We start from the raw sequence: 21,808 nt of genomic DNA on the forward strand, positions 1-21,808 counted from the left end.
TGAATGAACACCGCAGTGATATAAAAACCATAAGGAGACCAGCCTTATATCAACATACACTAAAACATCCTCAGGCTAGGTTCACCTTTATGGTCATTGATCGTATTTCTGGAGACAGAACCAACAAACAGGGTTGGCATGGGTTACTGGATCAAAAAGAGAAATATTGGATTACTACATTGGGGGGTCTATTTCATCCCGGACTGAATGATCATTTATAGGAGAACATGGTTAGTCTGTAATAGTAATATTGACAAATAGGACACTAAGTTGTGGATTTTATTTGTCTCTTCCTTATATGTTCTATATATATGGATTATGAACCTCAAAATACTCTGGTTCGGTATTGATCAGGGTTCTGGATATTGAGCCTTATGGGCCATCCATAACAGTATTTATGATATGGGCGGTGTCCATGTGTAGTTAATGGTCAATCTGTATTCCTGTGGTTGTAGGATTAACAGGTACCTAATATGCCGGTCTTTGACTAAGCATTTGTATATGTTAGTTTAACATCACCTGAAACTAGTTGCACTTACTATCACATTTCTAGCCGTGGAGGTCAAGCCTTTATGTTTAGCCTCTTACCCTTTACCATTGTTGCTTAATTTTCATATTTTGTATAATGCTTATTACTTGTTTTGCCTAACTGCAAACCCACATACACACACTGCAGCATACAATTCAACCCCTCAAACACATGCCCTTTTGATATAGCATGTCTGAGCCCTCTCAATATAAGTATTTGATATATAATACCTTTGGTGCTTTCAATTAATAATTGTTCAATAGCTAGTGCCAGTGGCTAATCAAATACAGAATGACAAAAACATGAATATGAGTATGAGTACATGGCTAGATGGACATGCCACAATATACCAACAACTTGTTTAATTTTATGTATGTATTTATTTGGTGGTTATCTTCCCTGTTAAAGACGGACTTTACTAGTATATATATTTTTCACTGTATATCTGTATGACAAACTTCAAGTGCTTAAAAATATGTTTCAAATTTATGAATATTCATGAGCTTAATTTCTGATTGGCTCTTGATATGTATTTAAATGATGACTCAAAGGAACTTGACTATACTGTTTTACACTGAAGAAGGCTGTTTGCCGAAACTAGTCTGTTATTTATACCAGTATCTAATAAATTTATTGAACTCTGTGCTGCCTTGCTGGCATAGTTAAACAGTACCACTGAATATAAACAGGCTGAAGCAGTGTAGAGAAATCCAATGTGCATAGTTAAACAGTACCACTAATTAGTTAACCAGTTCCAGTGGTTATGCGATGTGCATAGTTAACCAGTACCACTGATTATAAACAGGCTGAAACAGTGTAGAGAAATGCAATGTGCATGGTTAGCCAGTACCACTGATTATAAGCAGGCTGAAGCAGTGTAGGGAAATGCAATGTGCATGGTTAAACAGTACCACTGATTATAAACAGGCTGAAGCATTGTAGAGAAATCCAATGTGCATAGTTAAACAGTACCACTAATTATAAACAGGCTGCAGCAGTGTAGAGAAATGCAAAGTGCATAGTTAAACAGTACTACTGATTATAAACAGGCTGAAGCAGTGTAGAGAAATACAATGTGCATAGTTAACCAGTACCACTGATTAATAACAGGCTGAAGCAGTGTAGAGAAATGCAATGTACATTGTTAACCAGTACTACTGGTTATAAACAGGCTGAAGCAGTGTAGAGAAATGCAATGTGCATAGTTAACCAGTTCCAGTGGTTATAAACAGGCTGAAGCCATGTAGAGAAATGCAATGTGCATAGTTAACCAGTACCACTGATTATAAACAGGGTTGAAGCAGTGTAGAGAAATGCAATGTGCATAGTTAAACAGCACCACTGATTATAAACAGGCTGAAGCAGTATAAAGAAATGCAATGTGCATAGTTAACCAGTACCACTGATTATAAACAGGCTGAAGCAGTGTAGAGAAATGCAATGTGCATAGTTAACCAGTACCACTGATTATAAACAGGCTGAAGCAGTGTAGAGAAATGCAATGTGCATAGTTAACCAGTACCACTGATTATAAACAGGCTGAAGCAGTGTAGAGAAATGCAATGTGCATAGTTAACCAGTACCACTGATTATAAACAGGCTGAAGCAGTGTAGAGAAATGCAATGTGCATAGTTAACCAGTACCACTGATTATAAACAGGCTGAAGCAGTGTAGAGAAATGCAATGTGCATAGTTAAACAGTACCACTGATTATAAACTGGCTGAAGCAGTGTTGAGAAATGCAATGTGCATAGTTAAACAGTACCACTGATTATAAACAGGCTGAAGCAGTGTAGAGAAATGCAATGTGCATAGTTAAACAGTACCACTGATTATAAAAAGGCTGAAACAGGGTAGAGAAATGCAATGTGCATAGTTCAGCAGTACCACCGATTATAAACAAGATGAAGCAGTGTAGAGAAATGCAATGTGCATAGTTAAACAGTACCACTGATTATAAACAGGCTGAAGAAGTATAGAAATGCAATGTGCATAGTTAAACAGTACCACTGATTATAAACAGGCTGAAGCAGTGTAGAGAAATGCAATGTGCATAGCTAAACAGTACCACTGATTATAAACAGGCTGAAGCAGTGTAGAGAAATGCAATGTGCATAGTTAAACAGTACCACTGATTAGAAACAAGCTGAAGCAGTGTAGAGAAATGCAATGTGCATAGTTAACCAGTACCACTGATTATAACCAGGCTGAAGCAGTGTAGAGAAATGCAATGTACATAGTTAACCAGTACCACTGATTATAAAAAGGATGAAGCAGTGTAGAGAAATGCAATGTGCATAGTTAACCTGTAATACTGATTATAAACAGGCTGAAGCAGTGTAGAGAAATTCAGTGTTCATAGTTAAGCAGTACCACTGATTATAAACAGGCTGAAGCAGTGAAGAGAAATGCAATGTGCATGGTTAACCAGTACTACTGATTATAAACAGGCTGAAGCAGTGGTAGAGAAATACAATGTGCATAGTTAAACAGTACCACTGATTATTAACAGGCTGAAGCAGTGTAGAGTAATGCAATGTGCATAGTTAAATGGTACCACTGATTATAAATAGGCTGAAACAGTGTAAATAAATGCAATGTGCATAGTTAAACAGTACCACTGATTATAAACAGGCTGAAGCAGTGTAGAAAAATGCAATGTGCATAGTTAAACAGTACCACTGATTATAAACAGGCTGAAGCAGTCTAGAAAAATGCAATGTGCATAGTTAACCAGTACCACTGATTAATAACAGGCTGAAGCAGTGTAGAGAAATGCAGTGTGCATAGTTAAACAGTACCACTGATTATAAACAGGCTGAAGCAGTGTAGAGAAATGCAATGTGCATAGTTAAACAGTACCACTGATTATAAACAGGCTGAAGCAGTGTAGAGAAATGCAATGTGCATAGTTAACCAGTACCACTGATTATAAACAGGCTGAAGCAGTGTAGAGAAATGCAATGTGCATAGTTAAACAGTACCACTGATTATAAACAGGCTGAAGCAGTGTAGAGAAATGCAATGTGCATAGTTAAACTGTACCACTGATTATAAACAGGCTGAAGCAGTGTAGAGAAATGCAATGTGCATAGTTAAACAGTACCACTGATTATAAACAGGCTGAAGCAGTGTAGAGAAATGCAATGTGCATAGTTAACCAGTACTACTGATTATAAACAGGCTGAAGCAGTGTAGAGAAATGCAATGTGCATAGTTAAACAGTACCATTGATTATAAATAGGCTGAAGCAGTTAGAGAAATGCAATGTGCATAGTTAAACAGTACCACTGATTATAAACAGGCTGAAGCAGTGTAGAGAAATGCAATGTGCATAGTTAAACAGTACCACTGATTATAAACAGGCTGAAGCAGTGTAGAGAAATGCAATGTGCATAGTTAACCAGTTCCACTGATTATAAGCAGGCTGAAGCAGTGTAGAGAAATGCAATGTGCATAGTTAAACAGTACCACTGATTATAAACAGGCTGAAGCAGTGTAGAGAAATGCAATGTGCATAGTTAACCAGTACCACTGATTATAAACAGGCTGAAGCAGTGTAGAGAAATGCAATGTGCATAGTTAACCAGTACCACTGATTATAAACAGGCTGAAGCAGTGTAGAGAAATGCAGTGTGCATAGTTAACCAGTACCACTGATTATAAACAGGCTGAAGCAGGGTAGAGCAATGCAATGTGCATAGTTAACTAGTACCACTGATTATAAACAGGCTGAAGCTGTGTAGAGAAATGCAATGTGCATAGTTAACCAGTACCACTGATTATAAACAGGCTGAAGCAGTGTAGAGAAATGCAATGTGCATAGTTAACCAGTACCACTGATTATAAACAGGCTGAAGCAGTGTAGAGAAATGCAATGTGCATAGTTAACCAGTACCACTGATTATAAACAGGCTGAATCAGTGTAGAGAAATGCAATGTGCATAGTTAACCAGTACCACTGATTATAAACAGGCTGAAGCAGTGTAGAGAAATGCAATGTGCATAGTTAACCAGTACCACTGATTATAAACAGGCTGAAGCAGTGTAGAGAAATGCAATTTGCATAGTTAACCAGTACCACTGATTATAAACAGGCTGAAGCAGGGTAGCGAAATGCAATGTGCATAGTTAACCATTACCACTGATTATAAACAGGCTGAAGCAGTGAAGAAATGCAATGTGCATAGTTAACCAGAACCACTGATTATAAACAGGCTGAAGCAGTGTAGAGAAATGCAATGTGCATAGTTAACCAGTACCACTGATTATAAACAGGCTGAAGCAGTGTAGAGAAATGCAATGTGCATAGTTAACCAGAACCACTGATTATAAACAGGCTGAGGAAGTGTAGAGAAATGCAATGTGCATAGTTAACCAGTACCACTGATTATAAACAGGCTGAAGCAGTGTAGAGAAATGCAATGTGCATAGTTAACCAGTACCACTGATTTTAAACAGGCTGAAGCAGTGTAGAAAAATGCAATGTGCATAGTTAAACAGTACCACTGATTATAAACAGGCTGAAGCAGTGTAGAGAAATGCAATGTGCATAGTTAACCAGTGCCACTGATTATAAACAGGCTGAAGCAGTGTAGAGAAATGCAATGTGCATAGTTAACCAGTACCACTGATTATAAACAGGCTGAAGCAGTGTAGAGAAATGCAATGTGCATAGTTAAACAGTACCACTGATTATAAACAGGCTGAAGCAGTGTAGAGAAATGCAATGTGCATAGGTAACCATTACCACTGATTATAAACAGGCTGAAGCAGTGTAGAGAAATGCAATGTGCATAGGTAACCAGTACCACTGATTATAAACAGGCTGAAGCAGTGTAGAGAAATGCAATGTGCATAGTTAAACAGTACCACTAACTATAAACAGGCTGAAGCAGTGTAGTGTAGAGAAATGCAATGTGCATAGTTAACTGGTAACACTGATTAATAACAGGCAGAAGCAGTGTAGAGAAATGCAATGTGCATAGTTAAACAGTACCACTGATTATAAACAGGATGAAGCAGTGTAGAGAAATGCAATGTGCATAGTTAAACAGTACCACTGATTATAAACAGGCTGAAGCAGTGGTAGAGAAATGCAATGTGCATAGTTAAACAGTACCACTGATTATAAACAGGCTGAAGCAGTGAAGAGAAATGCAATGTGCATGGTTAACCAGTACTACTGATTATAAACAGGCTGAAGCAGTGGTAGAGAAATACAATGTGCATAGTTAAACAGTACCACTGATTAATAACAGGCTGAAGCAGTGTAGAGAAATGCAGTGTGCATAGTTAAACAGTACCACTGATTATAAACAGGCTGAAGCAGTGTAGAGAAATGCAATGTGCATAGTTAACCAGTACCACTGATTATAAACAGGCTGAAGCAGTGTAGAGAAATGCAATGTGCATAGTTAACCAGTACCACTGATTATAAACAGGCTGAAGCAGTGTAGAGAAATGCAATGTGCATAGTTAAACAGTACCACTGATTATAAACAGGCTGAAGCAGTGTAGAGAAATGCAATGTGCATAGTTAAACAGTACCACTGATTATAAACAGGCTGAAGCAGTGAAGAAAATGCAATGTGCATAGTTAAACAGTACCACTGATTATAAAAAGGATGAAGCAGTGTAGAGAAATGCAACGTGGATAGTTAAACAGTACCACTGATTATGAAAAGGATGAAGCAGTCTAGAGAAATGCAATGTGCATAGATAAACAGTACAACTGATTATAAACTGGCTGAAGCAGTGTAGAGAAATGCAGTGTGCATGGTTAACCAGTACCACTGATTAATAACAGGCTGAAGCAGTATAGAGAAATGCAGTGTGCATAGTTAAACAGTACCACTGATTATAAACAGGCTGAAGCAGTGTAGAGAAATGCAATGTGCATAGTTAACCAGTACCACTGATTATAAACAGGCTGAAGCAGTGTAGAGAAATGCAATGTGCATAGTTAAACAGTACCACTGATTATAAACAGGCTGAAGCAGTGTAGAGAAATGCAATGTGCATAGTTAAACAGTACCACTGATTATAAACAGGCTGAAGCAGTGTAGAGAAATGCAATGTGCATAGTTAAACAGTACCACTGATTATAAACAGGCTGAAGCAGTGTAGAGAAATGCAATGTGCATAGTTAAACAGTACCACTGATTATAAACAGGCTGAAGCAGTGTAGAGAAATGAAGTGTGCATAGTTAAACAGTACCACTGATTATAAACAGGCTGAAGCAGTGTAGAGAAATGCAATGTGCATAGTTAAACAGTACCACTGATTAATAACAGGCTGAAGCAGTGTAGAGAAATGCAGTGTGCATAGTTAAACAGTACCACTGATTATAAACAGGCTGAAGCAGTGGTAGAGAAATGCAATGTGCATAGTTAAACAGTACCACTGATTATAAACAGGCTGAAGCAGTGTAGAGAAATGCAATGTGCATAGTTAACCAGTACCACTGATTAATAACAGGCTGAAGCAGTGTAGAGAAATGCAATGTGCATAGTTAAACAGTACCACTGATTATAAACAGGCTGAAGCAGTGTAGAGAAATGCAATGTGCATAGTTAACCAGTACCACTGATTATAAACAGGCTGAAGCAGTGTAGAGAAATGCAATGTGCATAGTTAACCAGTACCACTGATTATAAACAGGCTGAAGCAGTGTAGAGAAATGCAATGTGCATAGTTAAACAGTACCACTGATTATAAACAGGCTGAAGCAGTGTAGAGAAATGCAATGTGCATAGTTAACCAGTACCACTGATTATAAACAGGCTGAAGCAGTGTAGAGAAATGCAATGTGCATAGTTAACCAGTACCACTGATTATAAACAGGCTGAAGCAGTGGTAGAGAAATGCAATGTGCATAGTTAAACAGTACCACTGATTATAAACAGGCTGAAGCAGTGTAGAGAAATGCAATGTGCATAGTTAACCAGTACCACTGATTATAAACAGGCTGAAGCAGTGTAGAGAAATGCAATGTGCATAGTTAAACAGTACCACTGATTATAAACAGGCTGAAGCAGTGTAGAGAAATGCAATGTGCATAGTTAACCAGTACCACTGATTAATAACAGGCTGAAGCAGTGTAGAGAAATGCAATGTGCATAGTTAACCAGTACCACTGATTAATAACAGGCTGAAGCAGTGTAGAGAAATGCAATGTGCATAGTTAACCAGTACCACTGGTTATAACAGGGTGAAGCAGTGTAGAGACATACAATGTGCATAGTTAACCAGTACCACTGATTATAAACAGGCTGAAGCAGTGTAGAGAAATGCAATGTGTATAGTTAAACAGTACCACTGATTATAAACAGGCTGAATCAGTGTAGAGAAATGCAATGTGCATAGTTAACCAGTACCACTCATTATTAACAGGCTAAAGCAGTGTAGAGAAATGCAATGTGCATAGTTAAACAGTACCACTGATTATAAACAGGCTGAAGCAGTGTAGAGAAATGCAATGTGCATAGTTAAACAGTACCACTGATTATAAACAGGCTGAAGCAGTGTAGAGAAATGCAATGTGCATAGTTAACCAGTACCACTGATTATAAACAGGCTGAAGCAGTGTAGAAAAATGCAATGTGCATAGTTAAACAGTACCACTGATTATAAACAGGCTGAAGCAGTGTAGAGAAATGCAATGTGCATAGTTAACCAGTACCACTGATTATAAACAGACTGAAGCAGTGTAAAGAAATGCAATGTGCATAGTTAACCAGTACCACTGATTATAAACAGGCTGAAGCAGTGTAGAGAAATGCAATGTGCATAGTTAACCAGTACCACACATTATAAACAGGCTGAAGCAGTGTAGAGAAATGCAGTGTGCATAGTTAACAAATACCACTGATTATAAACAGGCTGAAGCAGTGTAGAGAAATGTAATGTGCATAGTTAAACAGTACCACTGATTATAAACAGGCTGAAGCAGTGTAGAGAAATGCAGTGTGCATAGTTAAACAGTACCACTGATTATAAACAGGCTGAAGTAGTGTAGAGAAATACAATGTGCATAGTTAACCAGTACCACTGATTATAAACAGGCTGAAGCAGTGTAGAGAAATGCAATGTGCATAGTTAAACAGTACCACTGATTATAAACAGACTGAAGCAGTGTAGAGAAATGCAATGTGCATAGTTAGACAGTACCACTGATTATAAACATGCTGACACAGTGTAGAGAAATGCAGTGTGCATAGTTAAACAGTATCACTGATTATAAAAAGGTTGAAGCAGTGTAGAGAAATGCAATGTGAATAGTTAACCTTTACCACCGATTATAAACAGGCTGAAACAGTGTAGAAATGCAGTGTGCATAGTTAAACAGTACCACTGATTATAAACAGGCTGAAGCAGTGTAGAGAAATGCAATGTGCATAGTTAAACAGTACCACTGATTATAAACAGGCTGAAGCAGTGTAGAGAAATGCAATGTGCATAGTTAAACAGTACCACTGATTATAAAAGGACTGAAGCATTGTAGAGAAATGCAATGTGCATAATTAAACAGTACCACTAATTATAAACAGGCTGAAGCAGTGTAGAGAAATGCAATGTGCATAGTTAACCAGTAACACTGATTATAAACGGGCTGAAGCAGTGTAGAGAAATGCAATGTGCATAGTTAACCAGTACCACTGATTATAAACAGGCTGAAGCAGTGTTGAGAAATGCAATGTGCATAGTTAAACAGTACCACTGATTATAAACAGGCTGAAGCAGTGTAGAGAAATGCAATGTGCACAGTTAAACAGTACCACTGATTATAAACGGGCTGAAGCAGTCTAGAGAAATGCAATGTGCATAGTTAACCAGTACCACTGATTATAAACAGGCTGAAGCAGTGTAGAGAAATGCAATGTGCATAGCTAAACAGTACCACCGATTATAAACATGCTGAAGCAGTGTAGAGAAATGCAATGTGCATAGTTAAACAGTACCACTGATTATAAACAGGCTGAAGCAGTGTAGAGAAATGCAATGTGCATAGTTAAACAGTACCACTGATTATAAACAGGCTGAAGCAGTGTAGAGAAATGCAATGTGCATAGTTAACCAGTACCACTGATTATAAACAGGCTGAAGCAGTGTAGAGAAATGCAATGTGCATAGTAAAACAGTACCAGTGATTATAAACAGGCTGAAGCAGTGTAGAGAAATGCAATTTGCATAGTTAACCAGTACCACTGATTATAAACAGGCTGAAGCAGTGTAGAGAAATGCAATGTGCATAGTTAGCCAGTACTACTGATTATACACAGGCTGAAGCAGTGGTAGAGAAATGCAATGTGCATAGTTAAACAGTACCACTGATTATAAACAGGCTGAAGCAGTGGTAGAGAAATGCAATGTGCATAGTTAAACAGTACCACTGATTATAAATAGGCTGAAGCAGTGTAGAGAAATGCAATGTGCATAGTTAACCAGTACCACTGATTATAAACAGGCTGAAGCAGTGTAGAGAAATGCAATGTGCATAGTTAACCAGTACCACTGATTAATAACAGGCTGAAGCAGTGTAGAGAAATGCAATGTGCATAGTTAAACAGTACCACTGATTATAAACAGGCTGAAGCAGTGTAGAGAAATGCAATGTGCATAGTTAACCAGTACCACTGATTATAAACAGGCTGAAGCAGTGTAGAGAAATGCAATGTGCATAGTTAACCAGTACCACTGATTCTAAACAGGCTGAAGCAGTGTAGAGAAATGCAATGTGCATAGTTAAACAGTACCACTGATTATAAACAGGCTGAAGCAGTGTAGAGAAATGCAATGTGCATAGTTAAACAGTACCACTGATTATAAACAGGTTGAAGCAGTGTAGAGAAATGCAATGTGCATAGTTAACCAGTACCACTGATTATAAACAGGCTGAAGCAGTGTAGAGAAATGCAATGTGCATAGTTAAACAGTACCACTGATTAAAAACAGGCTGAAGCAGTGCAGAGAAATGCAATGTGCATAGTTAACCAGTACCACTGATTATAAACAGGCTGAAGCAGTGTAGAGAAATGCAATGTGCATAGTTAACCAGTACCACTGATTATAAACAGGCTGAAGCAGTGTAGAGAAATGCAATGTGCATAGTTAAACAGTACCACTGATTATAAACAGGCTGAAGCAGTGTAGAGAAATGCAATGTGCATAGTTAACCAGTACCACTGATTATAAATAGGCTGAAACCGTGTAAATAAATGCAATGTGCATAGTTAAACAGTACCACTGATTATAAACAGCTGAAGCAGTATAGAAAAATACAATGTGCATAGTTAAACAGTACCACTGATTATAAACAGGCTGAAGCAGTGTAGAGAAATGCAATGTGCATAGTTAACCAGTACCACTGATTATAAACAGGCTGAAGCAGTGTAGAGAAATGCAATGTGCATAGTTAAACAGTACCAATGATTATTAACAGGCTGAAGCAATGTAGAGAAATGCAATGTGCATAGTTAAATGGTACCACTGATTATAAATAGGCTGAAGTAGTGTAGAGAAATGCAATGTGCATAGTACCACTGATTATAAACAGGCTGAAACAGTGTAAATAAATGCAATGTGCATAGTTAGACAGTACCACTGATTATAAACAGGCTGAAGAAGTGTAGGAAATGCAATGTGCATAGTTAACCATTACCACTGATTATAAACAGGCTGAAGCAGTGTAGAGAAATGCAATGTGCATAGTTAACCAGTACCACTGATTATAAACAGGCTGAAGCAGTGTAGAGAAATGCAATGTGCATAGTTAAACAGTACCACTAACTATAAACAGGCTGAAGCAGTGTAGAGAAATGCAATGTGCATAGTTAACCAGTAGCACTGATTATAAACAGACTGAAGCAGTGTAGAGAAATGCAATGTGCATAGTTAACCAGTACCACTGATTATAAACAGGCTGAAGCAGTGTAGAGAAATGCAATGTGCATAGTTAACCAGTACCACTGATTCTAAACAGGCTGAAGCAGTGTAGAGAAATGCAATGTGCATAGTTAACCAGTACTACTGATTATAAACAGGCTGAAGCAGTGTAGAGAAATGCAATGTGCATAGTTAAACAGTACCACCGATTATAAACAGGCTGAAGCAGTGTAGAGAAATGCAATGTGCATAGTTAAACAGTACCACTGATTATAAACAGGCTGAAGCAGTGTAGAGAAATGCAATGTGCATAGTTAACCAGTACCACTGATTATAAACAGGCTGAAGCAGTGTAGAGAAATGCAGTGTGCATAGTTAAACAGTACCACTGATTATAAACAGGCTGAAGCAGTGTAGAGAAATGCAATGTGCATAGTTAACCAGTACCACTGATTAATAACAGGCTGAACCAGTGTAGAGAAATGCAATGTGGATTGTTAACCAGTACTGCTGGTTATAACAGGGTGAAGCAGTGTAGAGACATACAATGTGCATAGTTAACCAGTACCACTGATTATAAACAGGCTGAAGCAGTGTAGAGAAATGCAATGTGTATAGTTAAACAGTACCACTGATTATAAACAGGCTGAATCAGTGTAGAGAAATGCAATGTGCATAGTACCGCTGATTATAAACAGGCTGAAGCGGTGTAGAGAAATACAATGTGCTTAGTTTAACAGTACCACATATTATAAACAGGCTGAAGCAGTGTAGAGAAAAGCAATGTGCATAGTTAAACAGTCCCACTGATTATAAAAGGACTGAAGCAGTGTAGAGAAATGCAATGTACATAGTTAAACAGTACCACTGACTATAAACAGGCTGAAGCAGTGTAGAGAAATGCAATGTGCATAGTTTAACAGTACCACTGATTATAAACAGGCTGAAGCAGTGTAGAGAAATGCAATGTGCATAGTTAACCAGTAACACTGATTATAAACAGGCTGAAGCAGTGTAGAGAAATGCAATGTGCACAGTTAAACAGTACCACTGATTATAAACAGGCTGAAGCAGTGTAGAGAAATGCAATGTGCATAGTTAACTGTACCACTGATTATAAACAGGCTGAAACAGTGTAGAAAAATGCAATGTGCATAGTTAACCAGTACCACTGATTATAAACAGGCTGAAGCAGTGTAGAGAAATGCAATGTGCATAGTTAACCAGTACCACTGATTATAAACAGGCTGAACTAGGGTAGAGAAATGCAATGTGCATAGTTAACCAGTACCACTCATTATAAACAGGCTGAAACACTGTAGAGAAATGCAATGTGCATAGTTAACCAGTTCCACTGGTTATAAACAGGCTGAAGCAGTGTAGAGAAATGCAATGTACGTAGTTAACCAATACCACTGATTATAAACAGGCTGAAGCAGTGTAGAGAAATGCAATGTGCATAGTTAAACAGTACCACTGAGTAATAACAAGCTGAAGCAGTGTAGAGAAATGTAATGTGCATAGTAAACCAGTACCACTGATTATAAACAGGCTGAAACAGTGTAGAAAAATGCAATGTGCATGGTTAGCCAGTACCACTGATTATAAACAGGCTGAAGCAGTGTAGAGAAATGCAATGTGCATAGTTAAACAGTACCACTGATTATAAACAGGCTGAAGCAGTGTAGAGAAATGCAATGTGCATAGTTAACCAGTACCACTAATTATAAACAGGCTGAGGCAGTGTAGAGAAATGCAATGTGCATAGTTAACCAGTACCACTGATTATAAACAGGCTGAAGCAGTGTAGAGAAATGCAATGTGAATAGTTAAACAGTGCCACTGATTATAAACAGGCTGAAGCAGTGTAGAGAAATGTAATGTGCATAGTTAAACAGTACCACTGATTATAAACAGGCTGAAGCAGTGTAGAGAAATGCAATGTGTATAGTTAACCAGTACCACTGATTATAAACAGGCTGATGCAGTGTAGAGAACTGCAATGTGCATAGGTAACCATTACCACTGATTATAAACAGGCTGAAGCAGTGTAGAGAAATGCAATGTGCATAGTTAAACAGTACCACTGATTATAAACAGGCTGAAGCAGTGTAGAGAAATGCAATGTGCATAGTTAACCAGTACCACTGATTATAAACAGGCTGAAACAGTGTAGAGAAATGCAATGTGCATAGTTAACCAGTACCACTGATTATAAACAGGCTGAAGCAGTGTAGAGAACTGCAATGTGCATAGGTAACCATTACCACTGATTATAAACAGGCTGAAGCAGTGTAGAGAAATGCAATGTGCATAGTTAACCAGTACCACTGATTATAAACAGGCTGAAGCAGTGTAGAGAAATGCAATGTGCATAGTTAAACAGTACCACTGATTATAAACAGGCTGAAGCAGTGTAGAGAAATGCAATGTGCATAGTTAACCAGTACCACTGATTATAAACAGGCTGAAACAGTGTAGAGAAATGCAATGTGCATAGTTAACCAGTACCACTGATTATAAACAGGCTGAAGCAGTGTAGAGAAATGCAATGTGCATAGTTAAACAGTACCACTGATTATAAAAAGGATGAAGCAGTGTAGAGAAATGCAACATGCATAGTTAAACAGTCCCGCTGATTATAAACAGGCTGAAGCTGTGTAGAGAAATGCAATGTGCATAGTTAAACAGTACCACTGATTATAAACAGGCTGAAGCAGTGTAGAGAAATGCAATGTGCATAGTTAACCAGTACCACTGATTATAAACAGGCTGAAGCAGTGTAGAGAAATGCAATGTGCATAGTTAACTGTACCACTGATTATAAACAGGCTGAAACAGTGTAGAGAAATGCAATGTGCATGATTAGCCAGTACCACTGATTATAAGCTGGCTGAAGCAGTGTAGAGAAATGCAACATGCATAGTTAAACAGTCCCGCTGATTATAAACAGGCTAAAGCAGTGTAGAGAAATGCAATGTGCATAGTTAAACAGTACCACTGATTATAAATAGGCTGAAGCAGTATAGAAAAATGCAATGTGCATAGTTATCCAGTACCACTGATTATAAACAGGCTGAAGCAGTCTAGAAAAACGCAATGTGCATAGTTAACCAGTACCACTGATTAATAACAGGCTGAAGCAGTGTAGAGAAATGCAGTGTGCATAGTTAAACAGTACCACTGATTATAAACAGGCTGAAGCAGTGTAGAGAAATGCAGTGTGCATAGTTAAACAGTACCACTGATTATAAACAGGCTGAAGCAGTGTAGAGATATACAATGTGCATAGCTAACCAGTACCACTGATTATAAACAGGCTGAAGTAGTGTAGAGAAATGCAATGTGCATAGTACCGCTGATTATAAACAGGCTGAAGCAGTGTAGAGAAATGCAATGTGCTTAGTTAAACAGTACCACTAACTATACACAGGCTGAAGCATTGTAGAGAAATGCAATGTGCATAGTTAACCAGTAGCACTGATTATAAACAGGCTGAAGCAGTGTAGAGAAATGCAATGTGCATAGTTAACCAGTACCACTGATTATAAACAGGCTGAAGCAGTGTAAATAAATGCAATGTGCATAGTTGGACAGTACCACTGATTATAAACAGGCTGAAGAAGTGTAGGAAATGCAATGTGCATAGTTAACCATTACCACTGATTATAAACAGGCTGAAGCAGTGTAGAGAAATGCAATGTGCATAGTTAACCAGTACCACTGATTATAAACAGGCTGAAGCAGTGTAGAGAAATGCAATGTGCATAGTTAACCAGTACCACTGATTATAAACAGGCTGAAGCAGTGTAGAGAAATGCAATGTGCATAGTTAAACAGTACCACTGATTATAAACAGGCTGATGCAGTGTAGAGAAATGCAATGTGCATAGTTAACCAGTACCACTGATTATAAACAGGCTGAAGCAGTGTAGAGAAATGCAATGTGCATAGTTAAACAGTACCACTGATTATAAACAGGCTGAAGCAGTGTAGAGAAATGCAATGTGCATAGTTAAACAGTACCACTGATTATAAACAGGCTGAAGCAGTGTAGAGAAATGCAATGTGCATAGTTAACCAGTACCACTGATTATAAACAGGCTGAAGCAGTGTAGAGAAATGCAATGTGCATAGTTAAACAGTACCACTGATTATAAACAGGCTGAAGCAGTGTAGAGAAATGCAATGTGCATAGTTAACCAGTACCACTGATTATAAACAGGCTGAAGCAGTGTAGAGAAATGCAATGTGCATAGTTAACCAGTACCACTGATTATAAACAGGCTGAAGCAGTGTAGAGAAATGCAATGTGCATAGTTAACCAGTACCACTGATTATAAACAGGCTGAAGCAGTGTAGAGAAATGCAATGTGCATAGTTAACCAGTACCACTGATTATAAACAGGCTGACGCAGTGTAGAGAAATGCAATGCACATAGTTAACCAGTTCCAATAATTATAAACATGCTGAAGCAGTTTAGAGAAGTGCAATGTGCATATTTAACCAGTACCACTGATTATAAACAAGCTGAAGTAGTGTAGAGAAATGCAATGCGCATAGTTAACCAGTACCACTGATTATAAACAGGCGGAAGCAGTGAAGAGAAATGCAATGTGCATAGCTAACCAGTACCAATGATTATAAGCAAGCTGAAGCAGTCTAGAGAAATGCAATATGCATAGTTAACCAGTACCACTGCTTATAAACAGGCTGAAGCAGTGTAGAGAACAGCAATGTGCATAGTTAGCCAATACCACTATTTATAAACAGGCTGAAGCAGTGTAGAGAAATGCAATGTGCATAGTTAAACAGTACCACTGATTATAAACAGGCTGAAGCAGTGTAAATAAATGCAATGTGCATAGTTAAACAGTACCACTGATTATAAACAGCTGAAGCAGTATAGAAAAATACAATGTGCATAGTTAACCAGTACCACTGATTATAAACAGGCTGAAGAAGTGTAGGAAATGCAATGTGCATAGTTAACGATTACCACTGATTATAAACAGGCAGAAGCAGTCTATAGAAATGCAATGTGCATAGTTAACCAGTATCACTGATTATAAACAGGCTGAAACAGTGTAGAGAAATGCAATGTGCATAGTTAACCAGTACCACTGATTATAAACAGGCTGAAGCAGTGTAGAGAAATGCAATGTGCATAGTTAACCAGTACCACTGATTATAAACAGGCTGAAGCAGTGTAGAGAAATGCAATGTGCATAGTTAAACAGTACCACTGATTATAAACAGGCTGAAGCAGTGTAGAGAAATGCAATGTGCATAGTTAAACAGTACCACTGATTATAAACAGGCTGAAGCAGTATAGAGAAATGCAGTGTGCATAGTTAAACAGTACCACTGATTATAAACAGGCTGAAGCAGTGTAGAGAAATGCAATGTGCATAGTTAACCAGTACCACTGATTTTAAACAGGCTGAAGTAGTGTAGAGAAATGCAATGTGCATAGTTAACCAGTACCACTGATTTTAAACAGGCTGAAGTAGTGTAGAGAAAAACAATGTGCATAGTTAACCAGTACCATTGATTATAAACAGGCTGAAGCAGTGTAGAGAAATTAAATGTGCATAGTTAACCAGTACTACTGATTATAAACAGGCTGAAGCAGTGTAGAGAAATGCAATGTGCATAGTTAACCAGTACCACTGATTATAAACAGGCTGAAGCAGTGTAGAAAAATGCAATGTGCTTAGTTAACCAGTACCACTGATTATAAGCAGGCTGAAGCAGTGTAGAGAAATGCAATGTGCATAGTTAAACAGTACCACTGATTATAAACAGGCTGAAGCAGTGTAGAGAAATGCAATGTGCATAGTTAAACAGTACCACTGATTATAAACAGGCTGAAGCAGTGTAGAGAAATGCAATGTGCATAGTTAACCAGTACCACTGATTATAAACAGGCTGAAGCAGTGTAGAGAAATGCAATGTGCATAGTTAACCAGTACCACTGATTATAAACAGGCTGAAGCAGTGTAGAGAAATGCAATGTGCATAGTTAACCAGTACCACTGATTATAAACAGGCTGAAGCAGTGTAGAGAAATGCAATGTGTATAGTTAACCAGTACCACTGATTATAAACAGGCTGAAGCAGTTAGAGAAATGCAATGTGCATAGTTAAACAGTACCACTGATTATAAACAGGCTGAAGCAGTGTAGAGAAATGCAATGTGCATAGTTAACCAGTACCACTGATTATAAACAGGCTGAAGCAGTGTAGAGAAATGCAATGTGCATAGTTAACCAGTACCACTGATTATAAACAGGCTGAAGCAGTGTAGAGAAATGCAATGTGCATAGTTAACCAGTACCACTGATTATAAACAGGCTGAAGCAGTGTAGAGAAATGCAATGTGCATAGTTAACCAGTACCACTGATTATAAACAGGCTGAAGCAGTGTAGAGAAATGCAATGTGCATAGTTAACCAGTAACACAAATTCTAAACAGGATGAAGCAGTGTAGAGAAATGCAATGGGCATAGTTAACCAGTACCACTGATTATAAAAAGGCTGAAGCAGTGTAGAGAAATGCAATGTGCATAGTTAAACAGTACCACTGATTATAAACAGGCTGAAGCAGTGTAGAAAAATGCAATGTGCATAGTTAAACAGTACCACTGATTATAAACAGGCTGAAGCAGTGTAGAGAAATGCAATGTGCATAGTTAACCAGTACCACTGATTATAAACAGGCTGAAGCAGTCTAGAAAAATCTAATGTGCATAGTTAACCAGTACCACTGATTATAAACAGGCTGAAGCAGTGTAGAGAAATGCAATGTGCATAGTTAACCAGTACCACTGATTATAAACAGGCTGAAGCAGTGTAGAGAAATGCAATGTGCATAGTTAACCAGTACCACTGATTATAAACAGGCTGAAACAGTGTAGAGAAATGCAGTGTGCATAGTTAACCAGTACCACTGATTATAAACAGGCTGAAGCAGGGTAGAGAAATGCAATGTGCATAGTTAACCAGTACCACTGATTATAAACAGGCTGAAGCAGTGTAGAGAAATGCAATGTGCATAGTTAAACAGTCCCGCTGATTATAAACAGGCTGAAGCAGTGTAGAGAAATGCAATGTGCATAGTTAAACAGTACCACTGATTATAAACAGGCTGAAGCAGTGTAGAGAAATGCAATGTGCATAGTTAACCAGTACCACTGATTATAAACAGGCTGAAGCAGTGTAGAGAAATGCAATGTGGATAGTTAACCAGTACCACTGAATATAAACAGGCTAAGGCAGTGTAGAGAAATGCAATATGCATAGTTAACCAGTACCACTGATTATAAACAGGCTGAAGCAGTGTAGAGAAATGCAATGTGCATAGTTAACCAGTACCACTGATTATAAACAGGCTGAAACAGTGTAGAGAAATGCAATGTGCATAGTTAACCAGTACCACTGATTATAAACAGGCTGAAGCAGTGTAGGGAAATGCAATGTGCATAGTTAAACAGTACCACTGATTATAAACAGGCTGAAGCAGTGTAGAGAAATGCAACATGCATAGTTAACCAGTACCACTGATTATAAACAAGCTGAAGCAGTGTAGAGAAATGCAATGTGCATAGTTAACCAGTACCACTGATTATAAACAGGCTGAAGCAGTGTAGAGAAATGCAATGTGCATAGTTAACCAGTACCACTGATTATAAACAGGCTGAAGCAGTGTAGAGAAATGCAATGTGCATAGTTAACCAGTACCACTGATTATAAACAGGTGGAAGCAGTGAAGAGAAATGCAATATGCATAGCTAACCAGTACCAATGATTATAAACAAGCTGAAGCAGTCTAGAGAAATGCAATGTGCATAGTTAACCAGTACCACTGATTATAAACAGGCTGAAGCAGTGTAGAGAAATGCAATGTGCATAGTTAAACAGTACCACTGATTATAAACAGGCTGAAGCAGTGTAGAGAAATGCAATGTGCATAGTTAACCATTACCACTGATTATAAACAGGCTGAAGCAGTGTAGAGAAATGCAATGTGCATAGCTAAACAGTACCACTGATTATAAACATGCTGAAGCAGTGTAGAGAAATGCAATGTGCATAGTTAACCAGTACCACTGATTATAAACAGGCTGAAGCAGTGTAGAGAAATGCAATGTGCATAGTTAAACAGTACCACTGATTATAAACAGGCTGAAGCAGTGTAGAAAAATGCAATGTGCATAGTTATCCAGTACCACTGATTATAAACAGGCTGAAGCAGTGTAGAGAAATGCAATGTGCATAGTTAAACAGTACCACTGATTATAAACAGGCTGAAGCAGTGTAGAGAAATGCAATGTGCATAGTTAACCAGTACCACTGATTATAAACAGGCTGAAGCAGTGTAGAGAAATGCAATGTGCATAGTTAACCAGTACCACTGATTATAAACAGGCTGAAGCAGTGTAGAGAAATGCAATGTGCATAGTTAACCAGTACCACTGATTATAAACAGGCTGAAGCAGTGTAGAGAAATGCAATGTGCATAGTTAAACAGTCCCACTGATTATAAACAGGCTGAAGCAGTGTAGAGAAATGCAATGTACATAGTTAAACAGTACCACTGATTATAAACAGGCTGAAGCAGTGTAGAGAAATGCAATGTGCATAGTTAACCAGTACCACTGATTATAAAAAGGATGAAGCAGTGTAGAGAAATGCAATGTGCATAGTTAAACAGTACCACTGACTATAAACAGGCTGAAGCAGTGTAGAGAAATGCAATGTGCATAGTTAACCAGTAACACTGATTATAAACAGGCTGAAGCAGTGTAGAGAAATGCAATGTGCATAGTTAACCAGTAGCACTGATTATAAACATGCTGAAGCAGTGTAGAGAAATGCAATGTGCATAGTTAACCAGTACCACTGATTATAAACAGGCTGAAGCAGTGTAGAGAAATGCAATGTGCATAGTTAACCAGTACCACTGATTATAAACAGGCTGAAGCAGTGTAGAGAAATGCAATGTGCATAGTTAACCAGTACCACTGATTATAAAAAGGCTGAAGCAGTGTAGAGAAATGCAATGTGCATAGTTAAACAGTACCACTGATTATAAACAGGCTGAAGCAGTGTAGAGAAATGCAATGTGCATAGTTAACCAGTACTACTGATTATAAACAGGCTGAAGCAGTGTAGAGAAATGCAATGTGCATAGTTAAACAGTACCACTGATTATAAACAGGCTGAAGCAGTGTAGAGAAATGCAATGTGCATAGTTAAACAGTACCACTGATTATAAACAGGCTGAAGCAGTGTAGAGAAATGCAATGTGCATAGTTAAACAGTACCACTGATTATAAACAGGCTGAAGCAGTGTAGAGAAATGCAATGTGCATAGCTAACCAGTACCACTGATTATAAACAGGCTGAAGCAGTGTAGAGAAATGCAATGTGCATAGTTAACCAGTACCACTGATTATAAACAGGCTGAAGCAGTGTAGGGAAATGCAATTTGCATAGTTAACCAGTACCACTGATTATAAACAGGCTGAAGCAGTGTAGAGAAATGCAATGTGCATAGTTAACCAGTACCACTGATTATAAACAGGCTGAAGCAGTGTAGAGCAATGCAATGTGCATAGTTAACCAGTTCCAGTGGTTATAAAAAGGCTGAAGCAGTGTAGACAAATGCAATGTGTATAGTTAACCAGTACCACTGATTATAATCAGGCTGAAGCAGTTAGAGAAATGCAATGTGCATAGTTAAGCAGTACCACTGATTATAAACAGGCTGAATCAGTGTAGAGAAATGCAATGTGCATAGTTAACCAGTACCACTGATTATAAACAGGCTGAAGCAGTGTAGAGAAATGCAATTTGCATAGTTAACCAGTACCACTAATTATAAACAGGCTGAAGCAGTGCAGAGAAATGCAACGTGCATAGTTGACCAGTACCACTGATTCTAAACAGCTGAAGCAGTATAGAAAAATACAATGTGCATAGTAAACCAGTACCACTGATTATAAATAGGCAGAAGCAGTCTAGAAAAATCTAATGTGCATAGTTAACCAGTACCACTGATTATAAACAGGCTGAAGAAGTGTAGGAAATGCAATGTGCATAGTTAACCAGTACCACTGATTATAAACAGGCTGAAGCAGTGTAGAGAAATGCAATGTGCATAGTTAACCAGTACCACTGATTATAAACAGGCTGAAGCAGTGTAGAGAAATGCAATGTGCATAGTTAAGCAGTACCACTGATTATAAACAGGCTGAAGCAGTGTAGAGAAATGCAATGTGCATAGTTAACCAGTACCACTGATTATAAACAGGCTGAAGCAGTGTAGAGAAATGCAATGTGCATAGTTAAACAGTACCACTGATTATAAACAGGCTGAAGCAG

At 38.1% G+C, this 21,808-nt stretch overlaps 1 protein-coding gene across 1 annotated transcript in view; it reads left to right on the forward strand.

The window, feature by feature from the left end:
- Positions 1 to 21,808, forward strand: part of LOC122800042 (gamma-aminobutyric acid receptor subunit alpha-1) — a 742,598-nt gene that overhangs the window by 471,544 nt on the left and 249,246 nt on the right. The window lies entirely within an intron of this gene.

This window comes from Protopterus annectens, chromosome 4.part0 (genome assembly GCF_019279795.1).
Source record: "Protopterus annectens isolate FY-2018-M chromosome 4.part0, PAN1.0, whole genome shotgun sequence".
Taxonomy (NCBI): domain Eukaryota; kingdom Metazoa; phylum Chordata; order Ceratodontiformes; family Protopteridae; genus Protopterus; species Protopterus annectens.